Source organism: Oreochromis aureus, linkage group 3 (genome assembly GCF_013358895.1).
Source record: "Oreochromis aureus strain Israel breed Guangdong linkage group 3, ZZ_aureus, whole genome shotgun sequence".
Taxonomy (NCBI): Eukaryota; Metazoa; Chordata; class Actinopteri; order Cichliformes; family Cichlidae; genus Oreochromis; species Oreochromis aureus.
The window spans coordinates 82015529-82027282 of NC_052944.1; positions in this window are offsets into that span (position 1 = coordinate 82015529).

Genomic DNA, 11754 nt, shown 5'->3' on the forward strand with positions numbered 1-11754 from the left:
AGTACTCCACCTCCACCTTGCTGGCGTCTGAGTCGGACTGGAGCTCTCTGCCCTTTACCAATCCAGCCACGGGCCCATCCATCTGGCCCATCAAGACTCACTCTCATTTCATCAGTCCATAAAACCTTAGAAAAATCAGTCTTGAGATATTTCTTGGCCCAGTCTTGACGTTTCAGCTTGTGTGTCTTGTTCAGTGGTGGTCGTCTTTCAGCCTTTCTTACCTTGGCCGTGTCTCTGAGTATTGCACACCTTGTGCTTTTGGGCACTCCAGTGATGTTGCAGCTCTGAAATATGGCCAAACTGGTGGCAAGTGGCATCTTGGCAGCTGCACGCTTGACTTTCCTCAGTTCATGGGCAGTTATTTTGCGCCTTGGTTTTTCCACACGCTTCTTGCGACCCTGTTGACTATTTTGAATGAAACGCTTGATTGTTCGATGATCATGCTTCAGAAGCTTTGCAATTTTAAGACTGCTGCATCCCTCTGCAAGATATCTCACTATTTTTGACTTTTCTGAGCCTGTCAAGTCCTTCTTTTGACCCATTTTGCCAAAGGAAAGGAAGTTGCCTAATAATTATGCACACCTGATATAGGGTGTTGATGTCATTAGACCACACCCCTTCTCATTACAGAGATGCACATCACCTAATATGCTTAATTGGTAGTAGGCTTTCGAGCCTATACAGCTTGGAGTAAGACAACATGCATGAAGAGGATGATGTGGACAAAATACTCATTTGCCTAATAATTCTGCACCCTGTAAACACCAAGCTCCTTTTTTTGTGTAGCTGACAGCTGGTAACTGTGCAGGGGCGGATCTAGCAAAGCTTTTGCCAGGGGCCAGGTAGGGCATTAACAGAGAAAGGTGGACATAAAGATATACTTTTCTTTCTTACTCTCATATAAAATATTTAGCTTTTATTAAATAGTTATCTGAATCTCACAACCAAAGTTTGTATAATAATACACAAGATTGGCTGTAGACCATTGTTCATAATTCAGAACACTGTGTAGAAATAACAAAAACAAAAAGTGAATGCATGTGTGAAAAGTGGTCTATAATGTAATGCTTCAAAGCGTGTTCATGCAAACATTGTCGGGTCTGCCGTGGTACAATGGGACTTCTGCTCATGAACCTGTGTGCACAGCGTCTGCAAATCGGCGCTGTAATGAAGTAACTTCATCTTTACACAAAACTGTAAGCTGTCATCTGTGAAGCGTGAGCGGTGTTTGTTTTACCATAGTTCATGGTGGAGACTGGCTGCTCTTCTGAGTTTTGCTGTCTGTAGCCGTATGAATGGCAACTACAGTGATTAGCAGCGGCATAGGCACACATAAAATTTCTTCTGAAATTTTCGCTTTCTAGTTATTATTATTCTTCAGTTTCCGCCTGAAATTTTGCAGCGAAACTCGCCCCGCAGTTTTGAGACAAGCTTCATATATATTACCTCATTTTGTGCGGCTGGATCAGGAATGGTGTGCTATGACTTTTGGTGTTTATAACTATTATAGTTTTTAAATATTAATATTTTAGTGAAAATTTTCCCGCTTCTCTGCCAAACAGTTTTGAAAATAGGGTTACATATGTTAGATCATTTTGTGCGGCTGGAGCTGGACTAGTATGGTATAACTTTTGGTGTTTATAACTTTTATAGTTTTTGAAATATTTAGATTTTAGTGCAAATTTAGGCCAATTTCCATAGAAACAGACTTTATTTGTGGTGGGTTGGCTCTCTCTAGTGGTATACCGGGAGTAGTACGGCTGAAAATCTGTATGCTTGTTACAAAACTCCATATCCCATAATTCATAGCACCCTCTTCCGAAGTTAAACAATGGCGGACACCACTTCGTTTTATATGTCTTTTATTCGTGTTTCTAGGTCACAAAATACACTTTTAAGATATTTTCAGGCAAGAATGTAGGTGTGTAAACTTCAAATATCTGCTCGTTTTATCAAGACATCCCATATTAGCGACAATTCTCTTAAGTGTTGCTGATAGTCGGTTAGTTAGCTAGCACCGCTAGCTTAGCTAGCTAGCGCCTTCGTGAAAAACCACCCAGGCTTGGCTGATAGTGAGGTGGCTAAAATTTGTTTAATCGCCTGATCGCTTGGCAAGGGTCTGTGTCTTAGCTGGACTTACTTTTCGTTTATATGGGCCGATGATGCTGGTCGATGTGGAAAAAATAACTGAGTTGTTTGGTGGTGGAGCTACAACAGAGGGCAGCTATCCACCGGTGTGTGACAGAAAGGACATGCCGCATGAACGAGACATACAAGGCGGTGAGGCTACCGCCGATGGTCCGTGTTTGCTAACGCGGAGGTCAATCGTGGATCAGGGAAAGCGAAGGCAGGAGCGTGAGGTGAACTGAATTTCAGGTAAGAAGTTATGACCTGCACTCTATTTGGGTCAGATATAAACCGAGTTTAGGTGTAGTTTATTTAGCAACAGTTCTCTTACGTGTTGCTGATAGCCGGCTGGTTAGCTAGCTAGCGCCGCTAGCTTAGCTAGCTAGCGCGCTAGCGAGCGACCGTCGTAAAAACCACCCAGGCTTGGCTGATAGTGAGGTGGCTAAAATTTGTTTAATCGCCCGATCGCTCGGCAAGGGTCTGTGTCTTAGCTGGACTTATTTTTCGTTTATATGGGCCGATGATGCTGGTCGATGTGGAAAAAATAACTGAGTTGTTTGGTGGTGGAGCTACAACAGAGGGCAGCTATCCACCGGTGTGTGACAGAAAGGACATGCCGCGAACGAGACATACAAGGCGGTGAGGCTACCGCCGATCGTCCGGTGTTTGCTAACGCGGAGGTCAATCGTGGATCAGGGAAAGCGAAGGCAGGAGCGTGAGGTGAACTGAATTTCAGGTAAGAAGTTATGACCTGCACTCTATTTGGGTCAGATATAAACCGAGTTTAGGTGTAGTTTATTTAGCAACAGTTCTCTTAGGTGTTGCTGATAGCCGGCTGGCTAGCTAGCTAGCGCCGCTAGCTTAGCTAGCTAGCGCCGCTAGCGACCTTCTTCGAAAAAAACCACCCAGGCTTGGCTGATAGTGAGGTGGCTAAAATTTGTTTAATCGCCCGATCGCTCGGCAAGGGTCTGTGTCTTAGCTGGACTTACTTTTCGTTTATATGGGCCGATGATGCTGGTCGATGTGGAAAAAATAACTGAGTTGTTTGGTGGTGGAGCTACAACAGAGGGCAGCTATCCACCGGTGTGTGACAGAAAGGACATGCCGTGAACGAGACATACAAGGCGGTGAGGGTACCGCCGATTGACCGGTGTTTGCTAACGCGGAGGTCAATCGTGGATCAGGGAAAGCGAAGGCAGGAGCGTGAGGTGAACTGAATTTCAGGTAAGAAGTTATGGCCTGCACTCTATTTGGGTCAGATATAAACCGAGTTTAGGTGTAGTTTATTTTCGTTGTGCTGACTTTTTCAATCACTTATAATAACTCGTACTGCGTGCTAGCTAGCACTACGGAGTTTGTATACAGCTGTGTGCGCGCTAAGTTACCGATGTTACCGATGTTGAACTTTATGACAGCCTCCCCTGTCATTCTCTCGCCTGTTGAAACTTCAGTCATGAAACAGATCAATGATCGGCTTTTCTCTCTTGTTTGTTTATCGCGCTAAACAACAGCAGCACGTTTAAGCTTGATCAGCTGTTGTTAGAATTCATTTGCTTTTAATTTCTAGTATCAGCTGATGTTTGCTGGAGCATGAAGATGAAATCAGGAGATGTCCTTACTGAATCATCAGAGCTGAACTGGTGATGGAGAAACAGGTTTACCCTTAGGTGACATGAATGAGTTGAAGGAAGTTATGAACTGTTTCTGACAGACAAATATACACCAAGCTCCTTTTTTGTGTAGCTGACAGCTGGTAACTGTGCAGGGGCGGATCTAGCAAAGCTTTTGCCAGGGGCCAGGTAGGGCATTAACAGAGAAAGGTGGACATAAAGATATACTTTTCTTTCTTACTCTCATATAAAATATTTAGCTTTTATTAAATAGTTATCTGAATCTCACAACCAAAGTTTGTATAATAATACACAGGATTGGCTGTAGACCATTGTTCATAATTCAGAACACTGTCTAAAAATAACAAAAACAAAAAGTGAATGCATGTGTGAAAAGTGGTCTATAATGTAATGCTTCAAAGTGTGTTCATGCAAACATTGTCGGGTCTGCCGTGGTACAATGGGACTTCTGCTCATGAACCTGTGTGCACAGCGTCTGCAAATCGGCGCTGTACAAAGTAACTTCATCTTTACACAAAACTGTAAGCTGTCATCTGTGAAGCGTGAGCGGTGTTTGTTTTTACCATAGTTCATGGTGGAGAATGGCTACTCTTCTGAGTTTTGCTCTCTGTAGCCGTATGAATGGCAAACTACAGTGATTAGCAGCGGCATAGGCACACATAAAATTTCTTCTGAAATTTTCGCTTTCTAGTTATTATTATTATTATTCTTCAGTTTCCGCCTGAAATTTTGCAGCGAAACTCGCCCCGCAGTTTTGAGACAAGCTTCATATATGTTACCTCATTTTGTGCGGCTGGATCAGGAATGGTGTGCTATGACTTTTGGTGTTTATGACTATTATAGTTTTTTAAATATTAATATTTTAGTGAAAATTTTCCCGCGCTTCTCTGCCAAACAGTTTTGAAAATAGGGTTACATATGTTAGATCATTTTGTGCGGCTGGAGCTGGACTAGTATGGTATACACTTTTGGTGTTTATGACTTTTATAGTTTTTGAAATATTTAGATTTTAGTGCAAATTTAGGCCAATTTCCATAGAAACAGACTTTATTTGTGGTGGGTTGGCTCTCTCTAGTGGCATACCGGGAGTAGTACGGCTGAAAATCTGTATGCTTGTTACAAAACTCCATATCCCATAATTCATAGCACCCCTCTGCCGAGTTAAACAATGGCGGACACCACTTCGTTTTATATGTCTTTTATTCGTGTTTCTAGGTCACAAAATACACTTTTAAGATATTTTCAGGCGAGAATGTAGCTGTGTAAACTTCAAATATCTGCTTGTTTTATCAAGACATCCCATAATAGCGACAATTCTCTTAAGTGTTGCTGATAGCCGGCTAGCTAGCTAGAGCCGCTAGCTTAGCTAGCTAGCGCCCCTTCGTGAAAAACCACCCAGGCTTGGCTGATAGTGAGGTGGCTAAAATTTGTTTAATCGCCTGATCGCTGGGCAAGGGTCTGTGTCTTAGCTGGACTTATTTTTCGTTTATATGGGCCGATGATGCTGGTCGATGTGGAAAAAATAACTGAGTTGTTTGGTGGTGGAGCTACAACAGAGGGCAGCTATCCACGGTGTGTGACAGAAAGGACATGCCGCGAACGAGACATAGAAGGCGGTGAGGCTACCGCCGATCGTCGGTGTTTGCTAACGCGGAGGTCAATCGTGGATCAGGAAAGCGAAGGCAGGAGCGTGAGGTGAACTGAATTTCAGGTAAGAAGTTATGACCTGCACTCTATTTGGGTCAGATATAAACCGAGTTTAGGTGTAGTTTATTTAGCAACAGTTCTCTTACGTGTTGCTGATAGCCGGCTGGCTAGCTAGCTAGCGCCGCTAAGCTTAGCTTAGCTAGCTAGCGCGGCTAGCGACCCTTCGTGAAAACCACCCAGGCTTGGCTGATAGTGAGGTGGCTAAAATTTGTTTGATCGCCCGATCGCTCGGCAAGGGTCTGTGTCTTAGCTGGACTTATTTTTCGTTTATATGGGCTGATGATGCTGGTCGATGTGGAAAAAAAATAACTGAGTTGTTTGGTGGTGGAGCTACAACAGAGGGCAGCTATCCACGGTGTGTGACAGAAAGGACATGCCGCGAACGAGACATAGAAGGCGGTGAGGCTACCGCCGATCGTCGGTGTTTGCTAACGCGGAGGTCAATCGTGGATCAGGGAAAGCGAAGGCAGGAGCGTGAGGTGAACTGAATTTCAGGTAAGAAGTTATGACCTGCACTCTATTTGGGTCAGATATAAACCGAGTTTAGGTGTAGTTTATTTAGCAACAGTTCTCTTACGTGTTGCTGATAGCCGACTGGCTAGCTAGCTAGCGCGGCTAGCTTAGCTAGCTAAGCGCTAGCTAGCGACCTTCGTGAAAAACCACCCAGGCTTGGCTGATAGTGAGGTGGCTAAAATTTGTTTAATCGCCCGATCGCTCGGCAAGGGTCTGTGTCTTAGCTGGACTTATTTTTCGTTTATATGGGCCGATGATGCTGGTCGATGTGGAAAAAATAACTGAGTTGTTTGGTGGTGGAGCTACAACAGAGGGCAGCTATCCACCGGTGTGTGACAGAAAGGACATGCCGCGAACGAGACATACAAGGCGGTGAGGCTACCGCCGATCGACCGGTGTTTGCTAACGCGGAGGTCAATCGTGGATCAGGAAAGCGAAGGCAGGAGCGTGAGGTGAACTGAATTTCAGGTAAGAAGTTATGACCTGCACTCTATTTGGGTCAGATATAAACCGAGTTTAGGTGTAGTTTATTTTCGTTGTGCTGACTTTTTCAATCACTTACAATAACTCGTACTGCGTGCTAGCTAGCACTACGGAGTCTGTATACAGCTGTGTGCGCGCTAAGTTACCGATGTTACCGATGTTGAACTTTATGAGAGCCTCCCCTGTCATTCTCTCGCCTGTTGAAACTTCAGTCATGAAACTGATCAATGATCGGCTTTTCTCTCTTGTTTGTTTATCGCGCTAAACAACAGCAGCACGTTTAAGCTTGATCAGCTGTTGTTAGAATTCTTTTGATTTTAATTTCTAGTATCAGCTGATGTTTGCTGGAGCATGAAGATGAAATCAGGAGATGTCCTTACTGAATCATCAGAGCTGAACTGGTGATGGAGAAACAGGTTTACCCTTAGGTGACATGAATGAGTTGAAGGAAGTTATGAACTGTTTCTGACAGACAAATATACACCAAGCTCCTTTTTTTGTGTAGCTGACAGCTGGTAACTGTGCAGGGGCGGATCTAGCAAAGCTTTTGCCAGGGGCCAGGTAGGGCATTAACAGAGAAAGGTGGACACAAAGATATACTTTTCTTTCTTACTCTCATATAAAATATTTAGCTTTTATTAAATAGTTATCTGAATCTTACAACCAAAGTTTGTATAATAATACACAAGATTGGCTGTAGACCATTGTTCAACATTCAGAACACTGTGTAAAAATAACAAAAACAAAAAGTGAATGCAAAAGTGCATAAATATTTATTTTACGTGTTTGATGTGTGTGGCGGGCGTGGTCTGCAGTGCCGCTGCAGGGAGGTGGACCCACCTGAGCGGCACCTGCAATCACACCTCTCGGGCGTAGTCTGTGCTCTCTCGGCTGTTTTGGGTGTGTGTCGGGCTGTGAGTTGAAAAGCTACAGCCGGCTGTTTGGGTACACCAACCATGTGTGAAAAGTGGTCCATAACGTAATGCTTCAAAGCGTGTTCATGCAAACATTGTCGGATCTGCCGTGGTACAATGGGACTTCTGCTCATGAACCTGTGTGCACAGCGTCTGCAAATCGGCGCTGTACAAAGTAACTTCATCTTTACACAAAACTGTAAGCTGTTATCTGTGAAGCGTGAGCGGTGTTTGTTTTTACCATAGTTCATGGTGGAGAATGGGTGCTCTTCTGAGTTTTGCTCTCTGTAGCTGTATGAATGGCAAACTACACTGAATAGCAGCGGCATAGGCACACATAAAATTTCTTCTGAAATTTTCCCTTTCTAGTTATTATTATTATTATTATTATGTGTGCCTATGCCAAGAGGCACACATATTACTATTCCTCGGATTTATTATTATGTGTGCCTATGCCAAGAGGCACACATATTACTATTCCTCGGATTTATTATGTGTGCCTATGCCAAGAGGCACACATATTACTATTCCTCGGATTTATTATGTGTGCCTATGCCAAGAGGCACACATATTACTATTCCTCGGATTTATTATGTGTGCCTTTGACAAGAGGCACACATATTACTATTCGTCGGATTTATTATGTGTGCCTATGCCAAGAGGCACACATATTACTATTCGTCGGATTTATTATTGTGTGGATGCCCTCAAAGGGCTTCCACACTATTGAGTTCCTGTTTCTCTTTATTGTGTGGATGCCCTAAAAGGGCTTCCACACTATTGAGTTCCTGTTTCTCTTTATTGTGTGGATGCCCTAAAAGGGCTTCCACACTATTGAGTTCCTGTTTCTCTTTATTCTTTATTATACTTTATTCTGGTTGCTTCCGTACGTTTTTTATCGTCTAACTACTCCTTCAGTTTTCAGCCGATTTTCTCAGTTCAAACTTTAAAAAATTCTGCTCTTTCTGCTAATGTTTGCTATGACTTTTGGTGCTCATAACTTCTATACTTTTTGAGATATTGAATTTTTTTTTGCAATATTTTTGCCCATTTTTGCACATTATCAGTGGCCTCACTAGTTTTCCTTGCCCGGTTGAGCCGTGTTTTAGCTCAGTGAGATAAGCAGCCGTTCTCAGACTGGGAGGCCGGGGTTCAAATCCCGCATATGGCAACATTTCTTTCAGTTGACAGTTAAACTTTTTTAACTCAATTTCAGCTTTTTCACCCCTTTTCAGCAAAATTTTCAGTTTTTTCACCACTTTTCAGCACAAATCCCAGCTTTTTCAGCTATTTTCAGCAAAAACATCTTTTCAGCAGAATTCTGAAAAGAGTTCTGCAGAACTCTTTTCAGCAGAAATTCTGCTGATTGAACTCTTTTCAGCAGAATTTTCACCTCTTTTCAGCCCAAATTCTGCTTATTCACCTCTTCTGCAAAATTTTCAGCCTTTTCACCTCTTATTAGCACAAGTCTCAGCTGTTTTCAGGAAAAACTGTTTTGAGCAGAAATTCTGCTGATTTATCTCTTTTCAGCGCAACTTTCTGCTTCTTTACCTCTTTTCAGCAGAAATTCTGCTGATTCACCTCTTTTCTGCAAAATTTTCAGCCTTTTCTCCTCTTATCAGCACAATTCTCAGCAGCTTCTGCTCATTTCAGCAGAGTTGGCCGTCTCTCCACCTCTTCTTGGTCAGAGTGAGTTTAGCTCAGTGAGATGAGTGGCTGCTTTGAGACCAAGAGGGCCAGGTTCGAATCCTGCTCAGGGCAATTTTTGTTTTTTTCACCACCATATAACTTTTTGCAACTTTTCATCTTTTTCAGTTTTTGTGCAGACAGCTTCAGCAATAAGGCATCCACACAGCATTTTCGCAGGAAATGCAAATTTTTCTAGTTCTTTATTATACTTTATTCTGGTTGCTTCCGTACGTTTTTTGTCGTTTAACTACTTCCTCAGTTTTCAGCCGATTTTCTCAGTTCAAACTCTATACTGTTCTGCTCTTTCTGCTAATTATTGCTATGACTTTTGGTGTTTATTACTGTTATACTTTTTAAAATATTACACTTTTTTCCTTTAATTTGTCCCATTGAAATGAATGGAAATCTTCAGAAATTCTGCTAAAACTTGCTTGTTTTTGAAACTTAACTACTTTGTCATACTTTCACCTAGAAACTCAATTCAAACTTTAAAATGTTCTCAAATTATTGGGCTATTCCTGTCTGATTCAGCTTTTTCAGATCTTCTACCGTTTTAATTTTATACCTCTTTAAGTTTTCAGTTGCAAAATTGTGATTTTTCAGAAAATACATGCGTTGTTATGGTTGCTATGCAATTAACTCAGAGTGTGCACTCGTCCTTTCTGAATTTTCTCTTCATGTCTGAACAACTTCTTGCTACTCGCTCAATTTCCACTCAACCCCCACAAATTATACATCAAAACGTAGGTATTTTTGCTGGCATTCAGAAAATGTCACTATCATTGTTGTGGGACTTATAGACTTTTGCAAATCTCCTCAGAGTAACATAAAGTCTCAAAACTCTCCATAGAAACTCAATGGAGAGTTTCTTCAAAATCAGCGCTGGAATTCTCTAATGAGAGGCATTTTCAAATCGTCATATCTCCTTAACGAAACAAAGTTGAGACATGACGCTTGTGCTAATATATCTTCAGGCATCCCTGATGCTCACAATTCAAGAATTTTTTCCTCACCTATTACCGTTTGGCCATGAATTACACTTGTTTGAGGATAGGAAATTTGTCCCTCGCTCAGATTTCTTCAGATTTCAAACTCTGGAAATGAGGCACTTTTTTTCTCGTCATATCTCTTTTGATGGATTTAAACAGAGACCTGAAAATTTCCATGACTGTTCACCAAAGCCTGCTGTTTCTTACGGTGAAAGAATGATTTTGATGCTCCATATAGATTTAGAGTTACAAAACGTTGTTTGAGGGCAGGTCAAGGCAGTTTTGCTTTGCCTCTACTCAGTTACAGTGTATTACAAGTCATATATCTTTAATAATTTATATTTTATCTCTGAATTATGAAGACCTCCAGATTCCCCCATCTCTTCTGAACAAAACGGTGTCAGAATGACCGTTCTATCTCCTACGGTTAGGAAATTATGGCCATTTGTTCGAGGGGAATCCTGAATGTGAGAAATACACTGCAGAAAACTTATACCTCTCTCTGTGTCTGTGTGTGTAAGTGCTGATTACAGCAGGTGCAGCCAATTTAGCTGACCTAGATATACCAAGCACAGACTCTTAACAGCCACTGTACACTTTGCTCTCTGTGTATGTGTGTGTGAGTATCAATATTTCTCCCATGTTAAAGTATTACTCCTCCATAATAGTATTTGTGCTAAATCAAAGTACTTCTACTACATCTTAGTACTTCTGCTCAATCATAGTATTTCTGCTAAATCATAGTATTTTTGAAAAATCATGGTATTTGTGCCAAATCATGGTTTTGGGGCAGAACCATAATATTTATTTTATGTTATGAGATTACTACTAAGTGGAGGAATGTCTGTTATGTTATAGTATATTTGCTGAATATAGTATATCTGCCAAATCATAGTATTTATCCCAAATCATAGTGTTTATGCAAAATTACAGTATTTCTGCTAAAAAGCAGAAATAGTACCTTTTAGCAGAAATTTCTGTCAAAAGATATTATTTATGTTAAAACATAGTATTTCTGCTAAGTCATAGTATTTCTGCCAAATCATAGTATTTGTACTTATTCATAGTACTTGTGCCAAATCATAGTATTTGTACCCAATCATAGTATTTCTGCAATATCATCGTATTTGTGCCAAATCATGGTATTTTTTTTGCCAAATCATGGTTTTGGGGCAAATCATGTTATTTGTGTCCAGTTAAAATTTCTGTTATATTATAGTGTTACTACTAAGTCGTAGAATTTCTGTTATGTTATAGTATATCTGCTGATTATAGTATATGTGCCAAATCATAGTATTTATAGCAAATCATAGTATTACTGCCCAAACATAGTATTTCTGCCAAATTGTAGTATTTGTGCAAAACAAAGAATTTCTGCAAAATCATAGTATATCTGTTATGTTATAGTATTACTACTAAGGCATAGTATTCCTATCAAATCATAGTATTCCAAATCATAGTATTACTGCAATTCCATAGTATTTGAGCGAAATCGTAGTATTTGTGCAAAACATACTATGTCTGCAAAATCACATTATATCTGCTATGTTATAGTATTACTACTAAGGCATAGTATTTCTACCAAATCATAATATTCCTTCAAAATCATAGTATCACTGCAATTTCATAGTATTTGAGCAAAACTGTAGTATTTGTACTAAATCATGATACTTGTGCCAAATCATAGTATTTTTTGCAAAT